General features: G+C 41.4%; 1 long non-coding RNA gene across 1 annotated transcript in view; it reads right to left on the reverse strand.

The window, feature by feature from the left end:
• The window catches only part of LOC120862830, a 585,125-nt gene that overhangs the window by 265,124 nt on the left and 299,752 nt on the right, over positions 1 to 20,249 (reverse strand). The window contains exon 2 of the long non-coding RNA XR_005720857.1: positions 14,788 to 14,975. This is a non-coding gene — a long non-coding RNA (uncharacterized LOC120862830). The remainder of the gene's footprint in view (positions 1 to 14,787; positions 14,976 to 20,249) is intronic.

Consider the following 20,249-nt stretch of genomic DNA (forward strand, 5'->3'; position numbering starts at 1 on the left):
AGGTGTCAGGGCTGGATATTGTCACCCTGTTTATTTAACCTATACGCAGAGTACATCATGTGAAGATCATATCAGTTCAGTTCAGTTCAGTCACTTAGTCGTGACCGACTCTTTGCGACCCCATGAATCGCAGCACACCAGGCCTCCCTGTCCATCACCATCTCCCAGAGTTCACCCAGACTCACATCCATCGAGTCCGTGATGCCATCCAGCCATCACATCCTCTGTTGTCCCCTTCTCCTCCTGCCCCCACTCCCTCCCAGCATCAGAGTCTTTTCCAATGAGTCAACTCTTTGCATGAGGTGGCTAAAGTACTGGAGTTTCAGCTTTAGCATCATTCCTTCCAAAGAAATCCCAGGGTTGATCTCCTTCAGAATGGACTGGTTGGATCTCCTTGCAGTCCAAGGGACTCTCAAGAGTCTTCTCCAACACCACAGTTCAAAAGTGTCAATTCTTTGGTGCTCAGCCTTCCTCACAGTCCAACTCTCACATCCATACATGACCACAGGAAAAACCATAGCCTTGACTAGACGGACCTTTGTTGGTAAAGTAATGTCTCTGCTTTTGAATGGGCTATCTAGGTTGGTCATAACTTTTCTTCCAAGGAGTAAGCGTGTTTTAATTCCATGGCTGCAGTCACCATCTGCAGTGATTTTGGAGCCCCCCAAAAATAAAGTCTGACACTGTTTCCACTGTTTCTCCATCTATTTCCCATGAAGTGATGGGACTGGATGCCGTGATCTTCATTTTCTGAATGTTGAGCTTTAAGCCAACTTTTTCACTCTCTTCTTTCACTTTCATCAAGAGGCTTTTTAGCTCCTTTTCACTTTCTGCCATAAGAGTGGTGGCATCTGCGTATCTGAGGTTATTGATATTTCTCCTGGCAATCTTGATTCCAGCTTGTGTTTCTTCCAGTCCAGCGTTTCTCATGATGTACTCTGCATATAAATTAAATAAGCAGGGTGACAATATACAGCCTTGACGCACTCCTTTTCCTATTTGGAACCAGTCTGTTGTTCCATGTCCAGTTCAAACGGTTGCTTCCTGACCTGCATACAGATTTCTCAAGAGGCAGGTCAGGTGGTCTGGTATTCCCATCTCTTTCAGAATTTTCCACAGTTTATTGTGATCCACACAGTCAAAGGCTTTGGCATAGTCAATAAAGCAGATAATTGGAAGTGGTCAAACAAGAGATGGCAAGGGTGAACGTCGACATTCTAGGAATCAGTGAACTAAAATGGACTGGAATGGGTGAATTTAACTCAGATGACCATTATATCTACTACTGCGGGCAGGAATCCCTCAGAAGAAATGGAGTAGCCATCATGGTCAACAAAAGAGTCTGAACTGCTGTACTTGGATGCAATCTCAAAAACGACAGAATGATCTCTGTTTGTCTCCAAGGCAAATCATTCAATATCACAGTTATCCAAGTCTATGCCCCAACCAGGAACACTGAAGAAACTGAAGTTGAACGGTTTTACGAAGACCTACAAGACCTTTTAGAACTAACACCCAAAAAAGATGTCCTTTTCATTATAGGGGACTGGAATGCAAAAGTAGGAAGTCAAGAAACACCTGGAGTAACAGGCAAATTTGGCCTTGGAATGCGGAATGAAGCAGGGCAAAGACTAATAGAGTTTTGCCAAGAAAATGCACTGGTCATAGCAAACACCCTCTTCCAACAACACAAAAAAAGACTCTACACATGGACATCACCAGATGGTCAACACCAAAATCAGACTGATTATATTCTTTGCAGCCAAATATGGAGAAGCTCTATACAGTCAACAAAAACAAGACTGGGAGCTGACTGTGGCTTAGATCATGAACTCCTTATTACCAAATTCAGACTCAAATTGAAGAAAATAGGGAAAACCGCTAGACCACTCAGGTATGACCTAAATCAAATCCCTTATGATTATACAGTGGAAGTGAGAAATAGATTTAAGGGCCTAGATCTGATAGATAGAGTGCCTGATGAACTATGGAATGAGGTTCGTGACATTGTGCAGGAGACAGGGATCAAGACCATCCCCATGGAAAAGAAAGGCAAAAAAGCAAAATGGCTGTCTGGGGAGGCCTTACAAATAGCTGTGAAAAGAAGAGAGGCAAAAAGCAAAGGAGAAAAGGAAAGATATAAGCATCTGAATGCAGAGTTCCAAAGAATAGCAAGAAGAGATAAGAAAGCCTTCGATCAATGCAAAGAAATAGAGGAAAACAACAGAATGGGAAAGACTCGAGATCTTTTTAAGAAAATTAGAGATACCAAGGGAACATTTCATGCAAAGATGGGCTCGATAAAGGACAGAAATGGTCTGGACCTAACAGAAGCAGAAGATATTAAGAAGAGGTGGCAAGAATACATGGAAGAACTGTACAAAAAAGATCTTCACGACCCAGATAATCATGATGATGTGATCACTAATCTAGAGCCAGACATCTTGGAATGTGAAGTCAAGTGGGCCTTAGAAAGCATCACTACAAACAAAGCTATTGGAGGTGATGGAATTCCAGTTGAGCTGTTTCAAATCCTGAAAGATGATGCTGTGAAAGTGCTGTACTCAATATGCCAGCACATTTGGAAAACTCTGCAGTGGCCACAGGACTGGAAAAGGTCAGTTTTCATTCCAATTCCAAAGAAAGGCAATGCCAAAGAATGCTCAAACTACCGCACAATTGCACTCATCTCACATGCTAGTAAAGTAATGCTCAAAATTCTCCAAGCCAGGCTTCAGCAATACATGAACCGTGAACTCCCTGACATTCAAGCTGGTTTTAGAAAAGGCAGAGGAACCAGAGATCAAATTGCCAACATCCGCTGGATCATGGAAAAAGCATCATATATATAAAACACAATGCTTCACATGATTATGTAAAGTAAATGAACTAATGTAAATAAAACACTGAACATGTATCTGGTACATAGTAATGAAGCATTCTGCTCTCTCCAAAATCCTACTTGCTTAAGCAAAGACAAAATTACAAAGCATTTCCATTTGAGTCAGACCTAATTGTTAAGCCTAACATTAGGCCAGAGAGAGAATAACTGCACTCTTGAAATTGTATACATAATTTGTACAAAGATGCATATGTTTTTCTGAGGATAAAAGCCATAATTTGCATGAGATACACAAAGGAGTCCTTGTCTCTAAAAATTTCCAGAATGCCTAGGAATCAAGTGCTGGTCAACATTTCAACAATTGTTACCATTCTTACTTATTCTTAAACATACTACTTTCCCAATCAAGATATGCATCAGTGACTCAAAGATCCTCCTTTTAAGGAGACTAGTGGAATCTTCTTCATTCATGCCTGTACTCATGCATTCATTTATGCAATAAACAATCATTTGTACTGACTCTACATTTAACATTGCTAACCCCAGGGTACAGAGACACACAGACTGTAAGATCACTCAAAAGACAACTACCTAAACTGTGATGAAGGCTTAAAGTGACCAAAGATTCGAAAAAGGAACATCCCAGCAGCTTAGCAGCAACAGCTTCAAAATCTGCTACTGTCAACAGCAAGAAAAATTGTTCTAAGGAAGGGAGATCACTCAGTAGTAGGGAGCAGAAGTGTAACAGAGAATGTTTTCTCTCTAACTGGGCAGAAGCTAAGGAAAGATAATCTCCCAACACCCACCTCGCCCCCATCCCTGGCTCTTTATTTTTGGCTTTATTGAACTGAAAACTTTCCTTTATGTTCTTTTTTTTCCCCTTTAGCTTAGTGTGAATTGTGGGCTCTTGAAATATTTGAAGTGGGAAAGTCCCTAATCTATAGACACAGCATACAAATTAGGTCTAATCTTGAAAATATCCAATGTCAAGAGTGTTACTAACTTGAGAGGTCCATTCTCTATTGAATGGGCCTAATTATTAGTTGTTTCTTCCTTGTTTTGAGCTGAAATTTGCTCTATTTTTCGCCTCAAAGTCCTAATTCCATCTTCTGGGATAATATGTGTCTTCCATAGCAATATTTTTAATTAATGGCTTATAAAATAAATTTTGAAATTATATCCAGTATTATAATCAATGCAATTGAATAGGATAGGATAGGCTAATAGAAGAATTATAGAATTAGAAAAAAATAGAATTATAGTATGTGAGAGAGACAGGTTTTGTTTTTCAAGGTATTTTAATTATTTATAGATTTATGTAAATGTGTACCAGGTTTAATATTAAATGTCTTTCTTACTATGGGTTGCCACTGAAAAGTTCGGAAAATAACAGTTCCTTCAGGTTAAGTTAAGACAGCTGTGTCATGGACCCCTATGTCTTCTGTTCTTCAGGTTCACTGTCCCAGTATTCTTCAATAGTCCTCATTTGTCTTTGTTTCTAGTCTCTTCCCTACCATGGTCTAGCTTCTCTGACAAGACTTCCTCTTGAATGTTCTGCTTGAAATGGAAGGCACAGAACCTCTCAGATAGGACAGGACTGGGAGTCGTGCAGGAAGACAGGCGGGAGTTCTCCCTACTACAGTGCTTGCTAAGTTCTCAAATGCCTTCAGCAGTGGAGCACCAAGGTCATTGATCCTCTCACCAGAAAGCTTCCAAAAAGGTGTTTGTGGGAGACTTGAATTCAAAACTATATAATGCACAGCTGCTCTACCAGGTTTCAGAGTAGTGCCAAGAGAGAAAGAAGACCACCATCGTGTGCACTCCAGGCCCACTCACACTTATTAACTTGCTCAATCTGTGGGTTATGGAGTATCATTTCACCTCACTTTACAATAAGAAAACTGAGGCTCAGAGATACAAATAAAAAAACTTGATGTATTTTAGGACTGTCATAAAACTTGCAGTAAATGGTCATAAGACAACTTATAGTGTGCTATACATCACAATGGTGGTAGCTCTCACTTAAATAGCACTTCATTGTTTTCAAGACACTCTCATATCCCTAGTCCAATCATCCAGAGGTATGTGCAGGGCTCATGATAGAACTTTCTTCCAGATGAGAACATGCGTCCAGGGAGATTATGTTAGTTGTACGAGACCTCACAGCTAGAAACTGGTACAACTACCTATAACTCGAGAGCCAACTCTAAATCCAATGCTATTTTCACGGGCCTCTCTGCCTAATGCTGACAGTTTTACTCCGACCTACTGAAGCAAATGCTCTTTATTTTCCCGGGTCTGGAAATTTACAAAGAGATTCTAAGATGCTAATGCTTTATCTGGCTATCCTGTTATGGCCAAGACGGCATGAGCGTTTGTGATTCTAGAATAAGATAGATTCTTCCTATAAATGGCCAACAAGTTTGGGCCAAGTTGTAAACATTATTTACATCAATCTCAGACAGTAGGTGAATCTGGTCAGGGTGCCAGGGAATATATGAGAAAATCAGGCAGCATTAATCTCTGTAGCATGTGTGAGGAAATAAAGACCCCCTTGACTGATGGTTGGCTTGATATGTCTGAAGAGGATTAAGTTTGGCTGCGACAGAAATGGCTGGGGAGCCAAAGTGAAGAGAACTCGATGAGGTATGGCCTTCAAAGTTTAAACTTCTAATCTCCATGGACCAGAGTGACTTCGTAAGGAATTCAAGAAGAACGCAACTCGCTCAACATATAATAGGATCCTGAAATCCTAAGAATGTTTGCTTGAGGCCAGAAAAAGGAAAGAAGTGTACTGGTGCCCACTGTGGGGTGAAGTCTCATACAGATTGTGGCAGTGCTGCTTTGATAACTCAGTGCTATGGAGGCATTACGGGCTTGATGACATTTGCAGGGGTTGACACCCACCCAAACTCATCTTCTAAACGAAGAGCTTAATAGACAGAAGCAGCAGCTAAACATATCTATGCATTCACCCAAACTAACAGACTGGCAAAGTCAAGCCCAGCAATAAATGGAATTTAATCTCTGGTATTTAACCCTAAATACCATCATTGGATTTCTGAGGTGATTCTCTGACTGTGCCCACCCCCCCCCCAATCCCTACTCACAGGTTTTTCTTCTTTTAGGGGTTTGTTTTTTGATAATAAACTCTACGTGCATTTGCAAAATATAAAAAAGTGAACCTCCAGATGGACTTCTTAAAGTGCAATCCAAACATGAGGGAAACAAGAAATCCAGAAGTCAAAGGCGAGTAGGAGTTTTTCTTCTCCCCCAAATCTCTGGGGAGTCCGATTCATTCAACATGTTCACATTCTAGTTTCATTTCCATTTTCTATAATAAGAGATGAAGATGTAATATGTCAATGTTGATGTATCAGAGAGATGATGAATTCCAGGCTAAAACACAGCGACATCTGCTTGGAAACGAGATGGAAGAAATTAAGATGCTTACCATGATTATTTTCCTCCCGAGCAAATTTATAGTATCTTTGGTCTCAAGGGCAGAAATTCCAGACAGATTAGCTTTTCATCTCCTAGGTAACTCTCTGAACTGCATAGCTATAGAAATTCATTGCTTTAACACTGGGTGTCCTTATTAGGGAAATATCTTAAATTCTATGCCAACAAAGAAACTCATTGACTACTAAGCAATAGTCCTGAAAATATTTATGACGTGGATTACAAACAGGTGCTCCAAATAGAACAAAAGCTGAGGTTATTCACCACTTGGACTAACGGGAAATTATTTACACCTAGCACAGTACATTTTATGCTTTTAGTACATATTTTTTCTGGGCTATATGTCCTCATATTCTTAGGATGGTAAATCTGCTTAAGTACCAGAGGGAACTGGTGAATGTAAATAGAGCTATATAAATAATAGGTGCTAGAGCACTAGAATTGCCTATACTATCTATACTCATTCATAAATTATTCAGCTAAAATGTATCCAGTCTCTACTACATGCCTGTGTTCAGCACTGGAGATGCAAAGATAAATACAATATGACCACTGACTAGTTCAAAATTTGTTTTATTTATTCCTTTCAAACATCTTAGGAAGCTGTGCAGGCATCAGTTCAGTTCAGTTCAGTTCAGTCGCTCAGTCGTGTCCGACTCTTTGCGACCCCATGAATTGCAGCACGCCAGGCCTCCCTGTCCATCACCATCTCCCGGAGTTCACTCAGACTCATGTCCATCTAGTTGGTGATGCAATCCAGCCATCTCATCCTCTGTTGTCCCCTTTTCCTCCTGCCCCCACTCCCTCCCAGCATCAGAGTCTTTTCCAATGAGTCAACTTTTCGCATGAGGTGGCCAAAGTACTGGAGTTTCAGCTTCAGCATCATTCCTTTCAAAGAACACCCAGGACTGATCTCCTTGAGAATGGACTGGTTGGATCTCCTTGCAGTCCAAGGGACTCTCAAGAGTCTTCTTCAACACCACAGTTCAAAAGCATCAGTTCTTTGGTGCTCAGCTTTCTTCACAGTCCAACTCTCACATCCATACATGACCACTGGAGAAACCATAGCCTTGACTAGATGGACCTTAGTCGGCAAAGTAATGTCTCTGCTTTTGAATATACTATCTACGTTGGTTATAACTTTTCTTCCCAGGAGTAAGTGTCTTTTAATTTCATGGCTGCAATCACCATCTGCAGTGATTTTGGAGCCCCCCCCAAAAATAAAGTCTGACACTGTTTCTACTGTTTCCCCATCTATTTCCCATGAAGTGATGGGACCGGATGCCATGATCTTTGTTTTCTGAATGTTGAGTTTTAAGCCAACTTTTTCGCTCTCCTCTTCACTTTCATCAAGAGGCTTTTTAGCTCCTCTTCACTTTCTGCCATAAGGGTGGTGGCATCTGCATATCTGAGGTTATTGATATTTCTCCTGGCAATCTTGATTCCAGCTTGTGTTTCTTCCGTCCAGCGTTTCTCATGATATTCTCTGCATATAAGTTAAATAAGCAGGGTGACAATATACAGCCTTGATGTACTCCTTTTCCTATTTGGAACCAGTCTGTTGTTCCATGTCCAGTTCAAACTGTTGCTTCCTGACCTGCATACAGATTTCTCAAGAGGCAGGTTAGGTGGTCTGGTATTCCCATCTCTCTCAGAATTTTCCACAGTTTATTGTGATCCACACAGTCAAAGGCTTTGGCATAGTCAATAAAGCAGAAATAGATGTTTTTCTGGAACTCTCTTGCTTTTTCCATGATCCAGAGGATGTTGGCAATTTGATCTCTGGTTCCTCTGCTTTTTCTAAAACCAGCTTGAACATCAGGGAGTTCATGGTTCACGTATTGCTGAAGCCTGGCTTGGAGAATTTTGAGCATTACTTTACTAGCATGTGAGATGAGTGCAATTGTGCGGTAGTTTGAGCATTCTTTGGCATTGCCTTTCTTTGGAATTGGAATGAAAACTGACCTTTTCCAGTCCTGTGGCCACTGCTGAGTTTTCCAAATGTGCTGGCATATTGAGTGCAGCACTTTCACAGCATCATCTTTCAGGATTTGAAACAGCTCAACTGGAATTCCATCACCTCCACTAGCTTTGTTAGTAGGATGCTTTCTGCCATAAGGGTGGTATCATCGTCATATCTGATGTTATGGATATTTCTCCTGGCAATCTTGATTCCAGCTTCTGCTTCTTCCAGCCCAGCATTTCTCATGATGTACTCTGCATATAAGTTAAATAAGCAGGGTGTGCAGGCAGAAGCATATCCATTGCATAGATGGGGAAGCTGAGGCTGGGGGAGGTCACATACCAGGAATTACCGAAGTCAAGACTGGTGCTCCAACCCTTTTTATTTAAGTTCAGCACTCTACCCACTCCCTTACACACTGGCATGATTAAGATGAGACCCAAAGGGGGTTTGGATGACCCAAGGGCAATCATTCACAGTGTCTGAAGACATCAAAGCTGGCTTTTGACCCAGTATTAACATCCCAATACATTCCAGTTGGACTTTTTTATTCAAATGTTTAGCACCATGTAGATATACCTGTGCTCTCAATTAAGACTAAGCAATACTTGGCAGGAATTACCAAAATGCTCATTGAAAAACTATTCTCTTCTAATTGCATTTTGAAATGATCCAGTAGGGTAAAGGGTTTGGACATGTTTGAAGTAGTTTCTCTCTGAATTTAAGCAACAAGAGTTGTAAAATATTCCCTAAAATATTGCCTGGCATGAAAACTTCTTTCAATGCAAATGAGCCATTGATAAAAGGGATTTGTTAAGAGAGACAGGAATTGGGGTGAAGCTCATTAGCCACTTGGTTGCCAGGGAAGCGAAGCTGCCAGAGGAGACTGGATTGGAGATGAACATGGGGTGGGATGGGCCATGGGTGTGTGTGGGCTGAGTACACGGGTCATTTGCAGTCAATAAGGGGCAAAGAGGACATTTTTACACCCTTACTAGGTACAACTTATTTGTGTGTTTTTCTTAAATACTGGCAGAATCAATATGTGGCTACTCCAAAATAACTGTGGTGAAATGGAAAGAGCACAACAAAATGGAAATGATATGGGGGTCAGAAAAACCTAGATTTGAGGATTCCCTCACCTGTTAGTTGTGTGACTTTGGACAATATTTGAGTTTCTCTGAGCTTCCATTTCCTCATCTCCAAAATGAAGACAATCAATCCTACCTCATAGGATAAATATGATGATGAAGGATTTGAAAGCACTTATTAAACAGTATATAAATCCAAGTTTTCCTTTTCTGTTTACAAAAAAATTCAAATTCAGATCCAATGAATATCTCTCTATGTGCAAATATTATTCTTCACTAATACACTCTGTCTTCCAACTGCCCCAGCCTTGGTCATACTTGCTCTGGATATTTCCTATGACTGTACATTCAGAGTGCCTTCTGTGGATACTTCCTAAGGCTTCAGTTCTGTGGTCACAGGCCTGAAAATGTTATATCTCTGATTTGGGAAAGCAAGGCCTGTGATTAGTCTTCCAAGCACAATTATACCAAAGGCCACACACAGACTATGTTCAGATGTCTGATGGCCATCTTGAGTTTGACTCTTGATTTCTAAGCTCTCCAGCTTGTTCCTTCACCAGTTCCTATCATCTCAGTAAATAGCAACTCTATTCACTCAATTGTTCAGCTCAACTCGTCTGTCTACTCCCCATTAACGTCCAATAGAAGTACTGTCACTTCTATCTTGAAATACATCATGAATACAACCTCTTGTTGTCTCCCCACCAGCACCACCCTACTCCAACCCACAAATTTCTCTTGTCTGGAATACTGTCAATCTTCACTGGTCTTTCCACCCTTACCTCTATATAGTCTATTGTTCTTATAGCAACCAGAACAACGCTTAAAAGATACAACTTAGGCCAATCAAGAGACCTTCAATAGTTTCCTATCTCATTCAGAATATGGATGAAATCTTAACCATGCCTACAAGACCCCCTGCTGAGCTGATCTGTCTTCCTACTACCTCTCAACTTCATTTCCTTCCATCTACTCATTTAATCCTGCCACTCTGGTGCTCTGGGCCACCAATTACCCTCTTGCTTCGGGGAAAATTGTGCTTGTCGTTCCCCTTGCATGGATCATTTTTATACCAGATATTCACATTTCATTTCTCCACTTTACCCAAGATTCTGCAACAAATATCATTTCTTCAGAGAAATGATCTCCTGGTCTCCTGATCACTTCTGATGTTTGTTATTCTTAGCACTGACATATTATGTTATGTTATACCATATTATATTATGTAACACCATATTGTATTATATTATTGTTTACTGTTTGTTTCTCTACTGGTATATAAGCCCTACAGGGATAGGCACTTGATCTCTTTCATTTGTTGCCATATCTCCAGCATTTAGATTAAATCCTCTCATTGTAGATGTTTTCAGTGGCCTTATGACACATCCTTGAACCTACCAGGAGACCAGAACTGCCTTTCAGCTGAGAAAACACTTAATCCAGCTTGGTTGACGGGATAATCAAGGGTTTAGAGAGAACCATGTATCAACCAAAAGGTATTCTGCCTGGAGCTGAGGAATAAGGAGGAGCGATAAAGGAGCACAGAAGTTCCAGCTAACAGGAGTTAAATTACTTGCCCAAAGTTATAGACAGAATATATTTAATAAAAAACTGAGATCTGAACCAAAGGGATTTAGAACATGCCACTCCAAAATATGCATTTTGGCATACCGATTATTTTGAGCTGAAGGCACATGCCAGAAGGGTTCTCTGACTTCCCCTCTGTGACATGAAAACAGGTTATAAAGCTTCCTATAAGCAAGGTGACTTCCCTACACCAGGAAGAGAACATTCTTATCACCAGGTAAGCTGACACCAAAATGGATCTGTACAAACAAATCTACTAAAATAATCCTTATATTCCATTAGTTTCCCCAATATATTTCCTAGTCAATTTTCCATGATCCTCTGCCCCTAGAAACTTAAATGCCTTTTCCTTTGTCTTGTCACTTTTCCACAAATTTATCATTCTTTGTTTAAAAGGGTATGAGTTCTCAGTCCTAAGAGCTTCTTAGCACCTTCAGAGGTCCAACTCACCTTCATCTGGGAGCTACTGCAGAAAGGTTCAATTCAGTTTAAATGCATTAGGGAGGCAGCACTGCTACTCTTGTAGCTCAGTCAGTAAAGAATCTGTCTGCAATGCAGGAGACCTGGGTTTGATTCCTGGGTTGGGAATATCCCCTGGAGCAGGAAATGGGGAAGGCTCCCATATACATGTAAAAATATTAAATACAATTTGTATGCTCTTCTCCTGTTAACCTATTTCATGACAGTTTAATTCTCAGGTCCAGTCACAGAACCTAGGAGGATAAAGGAGAAATTCATCTCCTATGGAACAATACTGTAAACAAACCATGGTGGTAGTTCAGTTGCTAAGTTGTGTCCGACTCTTGCAACCCCATGGACTATAGCCTGCCAGGCTCCTCTGTCAATGGGGTTCTCCAGGCAAGAATACTGGAGTGGGTTGCCATTTCCTTCTTCAGGGGATCTTCCTGACCCAGGAGTCAAACCCGGGTCTCCTGCATTGCAGACAGATTCTTTACCAACTGAGCTACAAGGGAAGCAGTGCTCCCTCCCTAATGCATTTAAATTGAATTGAACCTTTCTGCAGTAGCCCCCAGATGTAGGTGAGTTGGACCTCCGAGTTAGTTCCTGGAGTATGAAAGGACACCATAGAATTTCTAGGCTGATAATCAGGGACATCGAGCCAGGACCTCAATGACCACTCCAGGAACCTCTGGTGGCTTGTACCTACGACACTCAGGAAGCTGTGAGAAGCATAGCCCCCTCTCAGACCCTAGGAGGATCTCCCAAATGAAGACTTTAGCCTGTTGGTCCAGCCTGAACTGGTATCATGGAATTCACCCAGAGAAAAGGTGAACTTTAGCTTGATTAATGATTGTGAAACTCATTGGGTTTCGGTTCCTAGGGACTGCTTCTTTCCTCTAATTCTCTTGAAATCTCTCAGCTATGGAAGCTGGTCACCAGGAAAATGTTTGTAAATATCCCTCTAGGGGGCTGTCCCCTGTGCTGGAGACAATGCCCTGACTCTAGAGTCTTACTAGATCCTCTGAAGTCTGCAGAGGAGATGGGCCAATGTTTGTCCACATATCTAAGGAAGGAGACATTTTCAAGCAGGTACCACTCGACCTTGATAAAGGCACTTCTCCCCTGTCTCATGAGAGGCTAGTCCAGTCCCTTCTGTATCTCCCAAATCCTGGTGCACTCTGAAGTGAACTGTCTTCACCAGCGACAAAACAAGTGAAAATCCTTATCATGACATTTTGATCCCATACAAATATCAGTTCTTACAGTCTCCAAAATTCTCTCACCATGCTCTGCACAGGCATTACCGATAACCAGTTCTTCTTCTCTCCAGAGCCTGCTGAGAGAGAAAGCTATTTTACTGAAGATTGTTTCTTTGACATTCACGCTCCAACAAGGATAGTCTCTTCTGGGCCTAATTTGACTTCTTTATGTGCCAAGAGGAAACTTTCCATCTGAAGGGTAGGCATTCAGATAACTGAAGAGCCTTTAGGAGGTACTTTATAATTTCCTTGAATTTCCTAGAATGTTTGGAGAATAATGTGTATTGATTAGCTGTGTCTTTCAAAATGTTTAACATTCTCCTATCCCCCCCCTTTTTTTAAGGGAATTAACAGTAAAGAGAGAAAATAAAAAGAATATACCTACTCACTCATCCATGTTTTCTGACTAAAAGCGGTGTGAATTAAAATTCCACGAAATGTAACGGAGTCCATGTAAGGACACTGGAAGCCAAGCAGTTATTCCTGATAAATTTGGAATTGAGGTTGCGAAAATAAGAGAGATGGCAGTGACTCCTTGAGACCATGTCACAATCTGAATCTGACACGAGGATGGCCAGCATGACTAAATGACGACTTCAGGAGTTGACGGTTGAGATGGGAGACATGTAACCTTCAGCTGCCCAGCACAAAGGGAAGTGGAGATCTGATCATGCCATAGACCTAGGACATGTCATTCACCATACAAGTGTATGACACTCCTAGGGCAGTGTTCTTATAGAGAATTCTGCTTCCAACCGATGAACTGGCACACACACACAAAATTACAGCCATGACCAATGATGTCACATAATAGGAAAACAAGCATATTGGAGGGTTTTTTGTTTTTTTACTATAGTACCCTATTTGGAGGGCTTCTGAATTTTTGTTTTTCTTTCAGCCTAGGCCTTACCTTGTCACCCCAGGGGATTGACATTTTAGCATAGCAAAGACCACCCACTCATGACATATCAATGGGCCATGGTTGAAGCTTTGCTAGTGGAAAGAACATCAGATTTAGAGATAGGAGACCTGGGCTGTATTCCTGAGTGTTGCAGCTAGCTGCGTAACTTTGCACAAATCACCTAACTTTCTTAGAACTGCTGCTACATTTATAGAATGCAAAACCTGGAAAATTTAAAGGACTAATCTTATGAAGGAGGTATTATCATCTCCTTGTTACAGGTTGAGGAAACTGTGGCCATGCAATTAATAAAGAAAAGAACCAAGGCAATGTAAGATTTTTCAGATTATGTTTTCAGTGTCTGTCTACACAATGATTTCCTGAGCTGCTCTTGATCATGAAGGAAGAGGAGTGACCAGGAAGGGATGTTAGCGGAGAGATGAAAGAATGGTAGTGAAGCTATGCTTAAACACTCAAAACTCAAGTTCACTCATGTGCTTGTCCCTCAGAGATACCCTCTGGCTTCTAATGTGAGGAAAAGACCAGTCCCTAAATCTTTGAATACCAACACAAGTGGACGTGTGGCACAAGTAGAAACAAAGGCCTGGAGTCCTACTTTAAATGCATTTTACATTTAATGCAGTTAACGCACAGTACATTAAAAGTTTCACATTCAACTTCTTCCACTGAGCCCAGTTTCAAGTGTGAGGTGGCAAAAAATAACAGCTCCTGAAACCATTTTCTCTTTTTTTCAAGGTGTCCTTTAGGGAAGTTGGAGTTACAACAAAGGAAGTAAAACAGAACCTTTGCTTTGGTCTTCTTTCCAGCTTTCTGTCACCCTCAGGCCCACTCTCAGTGCCAGCTATAGCCCCACCTCCTTTCCTCTGACAAGTCTTAGCTGCAGCCTCATCTCCTCAGGGAAGACTTCCCTGGCTGTCTCCAGAGTCAAGGGACCTCTTCAACCTTCCCCCTGAAAGCACCAGGAATCTCTCCTCCTCAGCATATCATATGCTTGTCCTTATTCCATTAAATTTGGGTAATTATCAGTTAAGTGTCTGTCTTCCTGAGAGACTCTGAGCTTCCTGAAGACAGTGACTGTGCCTGCTTGTACACTCCTAAGCCCATAGAGCCAAGGGCAGTGCCTGGCACAAGGCGGTACGTGTTGGCTGAGCCACACCCTCATTAGTTTCCCCTTCCTCCCCAAGGTCTGAGTCACTTACCACCAAGAGCTATTTGCAGAGCACACACGACTTCTGGCATGGTGTTGAGTGATGTGGAACCCAGGAACTCATCTCCACTCCCAGAGTGAGCTGGCACTGAGCCAAGAGGCAGCCACCATGGTGGCATCTCAGAAACAATATGGCATCTTGTAGTCAGGACAGCCTGCTTTGAACTTCATTTTCCCCATCTGTAAAACAGGAATATAAACACCTCAGATGCTTACCTCACAGAGTTGTTCTGAAGATCACATGAATAAACAATGAAAGAGGTCTCTGTGTCGTGCAGCATCTCACTGTGAATGTCTGGTTTTTATAAGCGGCATGAGAGGTGGGTGACTTTTCTTAACCCCTACAGCAGAGCTCTCTTGTGGCTCCTTTTAGCACATCCTCCTCTCCAATTTCCTCTCAGGTGTGAGGTCCCAGAGCTCTCATGGCCTAACCCCTTATTTCACAGATGGGGAAACTGCAACCCAGACTGGGGAAGGAACCTGCCTCAAATCTCACATGGAATCAGAGGCAGAGCCAGGTCTAGAACCTGGGTATTTGGTGTCCTCTCCACCCATTCACCCTGGGCTGTCTCCTTCCTATGTCTCCTTAAGTCAGTTTCCATACCCCAATATGGCTCCTTCTGCCCCTTTTGAAGCCATTGCTACCCTCACTACACAGACTACAGATACACAAAGGTGCTGGCTCAATTGTTTGTTAAATATGAGTTTAGTTGGATGAATAGTTTGTTAGAGGTCCTAAAATATTTTGGCATGGGCCTACTTGGTCCTGAACACCCCTCCCATTTTCAATTCATTATTTTAACGAGGCACCTTACCAGCATCCCCTCTTATTCTCTCCCTGTAAAAATGAACACATTTTTCCTCTATAGAAGAGAATTTTAGATTCATTTCATGCTGGGGGAGAGAAGAGTCTAGCAGAGCAAAGCCCACATCTGTGGAGCTGATGTCGGAACAGGGAGAGGGGACCATAAAGGAGGAAGGGTAAATGGTGTGATGACTATAGCACAGGCAGTAATAGCACCATGCACTGCGCTTTCTACAGCAGTGCTGTGCTGAGCCCTAAGCCTGTGTTATCTTCGTTCTAACAACAGACAATAAAAGGGTACACTGTGTTGAATAGTATCCCCCAAAATTCATGTCCACTTGGAATCTCAGAATGTGATCTTATTGGGAAGTAGGGCCCTTAAAGACATAATTAGCTAAGATGAGGTCATTCTGTAAAAGAAGAGAAAACAGAGACCCAGACACACAGGAAGAACCACATATGACTACGGAGGCAGAGCTTGGAGTGATCCATCTACAAGCCAAGGAATGCCAAAGATTTCTGGCACCTACTAGAAGCTGGGAGGAGGCAAGGGAAAATGCTTCCTGAGGGCCCTTGGAGACAGAGTCGGGGCCTGCTAGCACCTTGATTTTGTATTGCTAGCCTCCAGAACTGAGAGAGAATAAATTGCTGTTGTTTTAAACCATCTAATTTGTGGCAGTTTGTCACAGAAGCCATAGAAAAGGAACAGAGGAAGTATTAAAACTCCCATAACCTAGATAAAGTTAGAAAGTGTTTCAAATCAAGCATCTTTGAACTTGATAACAACAGAAGGAAGCTGGGGGATTCCTTTGATTAGTCTCCATCTTATGGACTAGGCATCTGAGGCTGGAGATGTAAGACAAGATGATCATGTAAGAGTGAGCATTACAGTTGAGACATCCATTTCAAGTGAGGCCCAGAGAGATGCTCCCCTTGAAATACAAATCCCCCTCCTATTGCCCATCCTCTTCTCCCTCCCCCAAATAGAGGGGAAGATCCTGTCCCTTTCCCTGCACCATCTCGGGCAGGGCAGACCTCAAAAAACCATGAGTTCTCGGGCTCCTCCAGCCCCTCATCCAGGCCTGTTTCTAGGTGTCAGGCCAACTCTTCTTAGATCTAACTTCCTAACTCTGATGTGCAGGGAAGATAATCCAAAAATTCACAGATATTTGGTAAACTAGGAACATAGTCTTGATCTAATAAGACAAAATTGGACTATATTTGAAAAAGTAGAGTGCAGTCAGCTTGTTATTTGGCCTTGAATGTAAAAACACTTCAACTAAAGTGGTTTCTCCTTGTCATTAATTCTTCTAAGGAGAAATTTACCTAAAAGTCAGCTCCCTTAAAGTGTTTTGAAAATTAGATGAGATTAAAATGAGGATGTTAAAATGAAATTAAGCAATTGTTTTAGGGGGCAAGATTTTAGTTAACAGACGTGGAGCCTTGAATGTCAATTTCTAACTATTCTAGAAGTTATGGAAGAGATCATCAAAGGGCTTGGAGTCAGGAGTGATGTGTGCTCTGGAAAGGCTAACTGAGCAGCTATGAGAAGGATGGATTGGAGAAGAGACTGGAAGACCATTTTATGGAGGTTGTGGTAAAAGTCCAAAGGAGAGAGCTGAGCCCAGGGCTGGGGCAGGAGAGGCCGAGTGAAAGGGCAGATCAAAGACAGATGGCAGATGTACAACAGCATTTACTGATGGCTGATTATGGGGAATCAAGTGGGATAAAGCCTGGATTTTAACAGTCAATGGAAGTGAAAGGAGGAGAAGGAGCAGAGGCAGGCAGGAAGGTAAGTCTGGTTTTGTCAGCACGGATGTGGATGTGACCATGGGAACCCTGGTCAGTTATCTGAATCCTGGTCTGCTCATTTTTGGACTTTGTTTTAGCGGCAGAAATATAAACTTCCATCTTATTTAAGTCATTGATATTTTGGGATTTCTGTTTCTTGCAATCAAACATAAGCCTAATACCAATATTGGAGCTTTTTCCTCACAACAACAATCCCCTTTGAAAGGATAACTACTTTATCCTCAGAATGTTTATAACTTTAAAAGAAGCTTCTTCCCACTCTCAGAATTCCCATATTCAACCTATTTTCAAAGCTTACAGTTTCTCTTTAAAGATAACTTTTATATTTGCCTTTCCAGTCTAGCATTCTTGATGATGCTTCTGTCTACATGACCACTCACCTGGCATAGCATCCCTCCTCTCCATCCCACCAATGCAGACCCTGCTGAAGGTCTGTCACACACTGTCTTCATTGACAGCCCCACAGCCTGCCCCAACAATTTCAAATGCCCCACCTAACTTTCAAGATCTTTCCAAATCTAGCTTTGACCTATCTGACATTATTTTCCACCTTTAACCAACAGGAATTTTAGTTCTAATCAAGGCAATCTTCTTTCTGAAATACTATAGCCATTCCCAGCGCCACAATTCACTCTCCTTATTCTTTCTACATGAAATATCTTCTCACTCTTCACTTGGCTACTGTGTATACTTTTGTGTGTATTTAGCTATCAACATCTTTCAAGGACTTGAGCAAATTAGTCACCAGATATGAGCAGGTACGACTTGAACCAGGATGAAAATCCAGTTAGGCTCCCAGCCAAACTCCCAGCCAGAGATTACAAGCAACTTGAAAGCAGAAATCCCTCAACATCAACTCCTCCCCTATAGTTCTGAGAAGAGTGATCAATACTGAATCTGGAGAGATTCTCCAAGTGTGGGAAGAAAAATAATGCAAAATGAAAGTGACATCATTTAAAGATTTACAGACAAATAACTAAAACTAAAACTATGTGATAGACTTCCCCACATAAATATAATTGGAGTTAAAAACTAGAATCTAAAACCTCATACCCTTTAGGATGGTTACCATCAAAAAATAGAAAAAGTGCGAGTGTTGATGAGGATGTGGAGAAATTGGAGGCCTTGTGCTCTGCTAGGAATGTGAAATGGTGCTGCCACTGCGGAAAACACAGTTCCTCAAAAAATTAAAAACAGAATTACCATAGGATCCAGCAACTCCACTTCCAGGGATGTACTCACAAGAATTAAAATCAGGGTTTTGAACAGATATTTAGACACCCATGTTCATAGAAGCATTTATTCACAATAGCTAAAAGTTGGAAGTGTCCATTGGTGGATGAATAGCTAAAGAAAATGTGGAATATACATAAAATGGAGCACTATTCAGTCTTAAAAAGGAAGGAAATTCTGACACATGCTACAGCATGGATGAACCTGGGGACCATTAAATAAATAGTGTATGGTTCCACTTATATCAGGTACCTAGAATAGGCAAATTCACTGAGACAGAAAATAGAACAGTGGTTGCTAGGGGCTATGCAGGGACATGAGGAATTGTCGTTTAGTGGGGTCAACGCTTCTGTCTGGGAAGATTTTCTGGAGATTAGTTAGTATAAGGCAAATGTACTTAACACTACTAAACTGTACACTTAAAAATGATTAAGGTGGTCAGTTTTATCATGTACTCTATATCAATTAGAAATATATGTGCTTTTTAAAAAAATAGAATGTACAGTATTTGGTGTTCAATTCTGGAAACACATTTGAGCCACCTGGGGAATTATTAAAACAAGACATTGATTTCCCCTCCCCCCAACCCTCCCTAGAGACAGTCATCTAATCGGTTTGAAGTAGTGTCTTGGATGATTCTACTGTGTAACTACAAGAATCACTAGCACAAGAATTAAGGGAAAACATCAGTGATCTCACACTTACTTTACAGATGTGGAGTCTTATAAGAAATATGTGAGAGGAACAAGAAAGAGCCTGGACTTCAGTTTAATATACCTGAGGTTGACTTCCACCCTACTACTTCCTAGCTTTGTGACATAGGGCATCTTAAGCCTCAGTGCCTGGCAAAGTACTCAGTGTCTAGCCTGATGCCTGGCACACAGGAAGCTATCAATAGATATTAGATTAAAAAAAACCCAACACATCTCTCTGGGAGCATAATGACTATATGGCTACACTAGTCTGGAAAATTAAAGTATCAGAAACAATAAAGGTAAAGTCCCCAAATAGTGCATAACACACAGTAGGCATGCAATAAATAACAGATATTATTACAAATACTATGGAAAGACCTTCAGAGATCATTCAATTCAACCTTTTCATTTTAAAGATGAAAACCATGGGGACCAGTTAAGAGAAAGAATTCTTAGTATTCATTTTATTATATAATAGCCTTTCACTGTTTAAATTTCTATCCTCTGAAATTGCCTACACTAAGACTTCCAAAAATCAATGCTGCTGTTCAAACCATCACTTATGACAAGAACTGGGATGTGTTCAGATAAGCCTGTAGGTGCCTTGCTCATCAGTGTAGATGGCAGAATATATCTCTTTATGACAATCTGTAGAACATCAAATCTAAGACTTGAGACTCCACAGGTCTGAGTCACTATGTATCGAAGGCAATTTACCTAGGTTTCCTGGGGAGTAAATCACTCCTTACTAGTTTTCAAGAGTTTTCTCTAAAATTAGGCTTCAAAGTTTCTACCCTAGCAAGACCTCAGTGACCTTCCAGTCACCCATGGTGCCCCGTGGCTCTCAGTTATTCACTGACAGCCCCTACAGAGTATGACCAGAGGGAGGTAAACAGACCATTTCTGGGG

The sequence above is a fragment of the Oryx dammah genome, unplaced genomic scaffold (genome assembly GCF_014754425.2).
Source record: "Oryx dammah isolate SB20612 unplaced genomic scaffold, SCBI_Odam_1.1 HiC_scaffold_1, whole genome shotgun sequence".
Lineage (NCBI taxonomy): Eukaryota > Metazoa > Chordata > Mammalia > Artiodactyla > Bovidae > Oryx > Oryx dammah.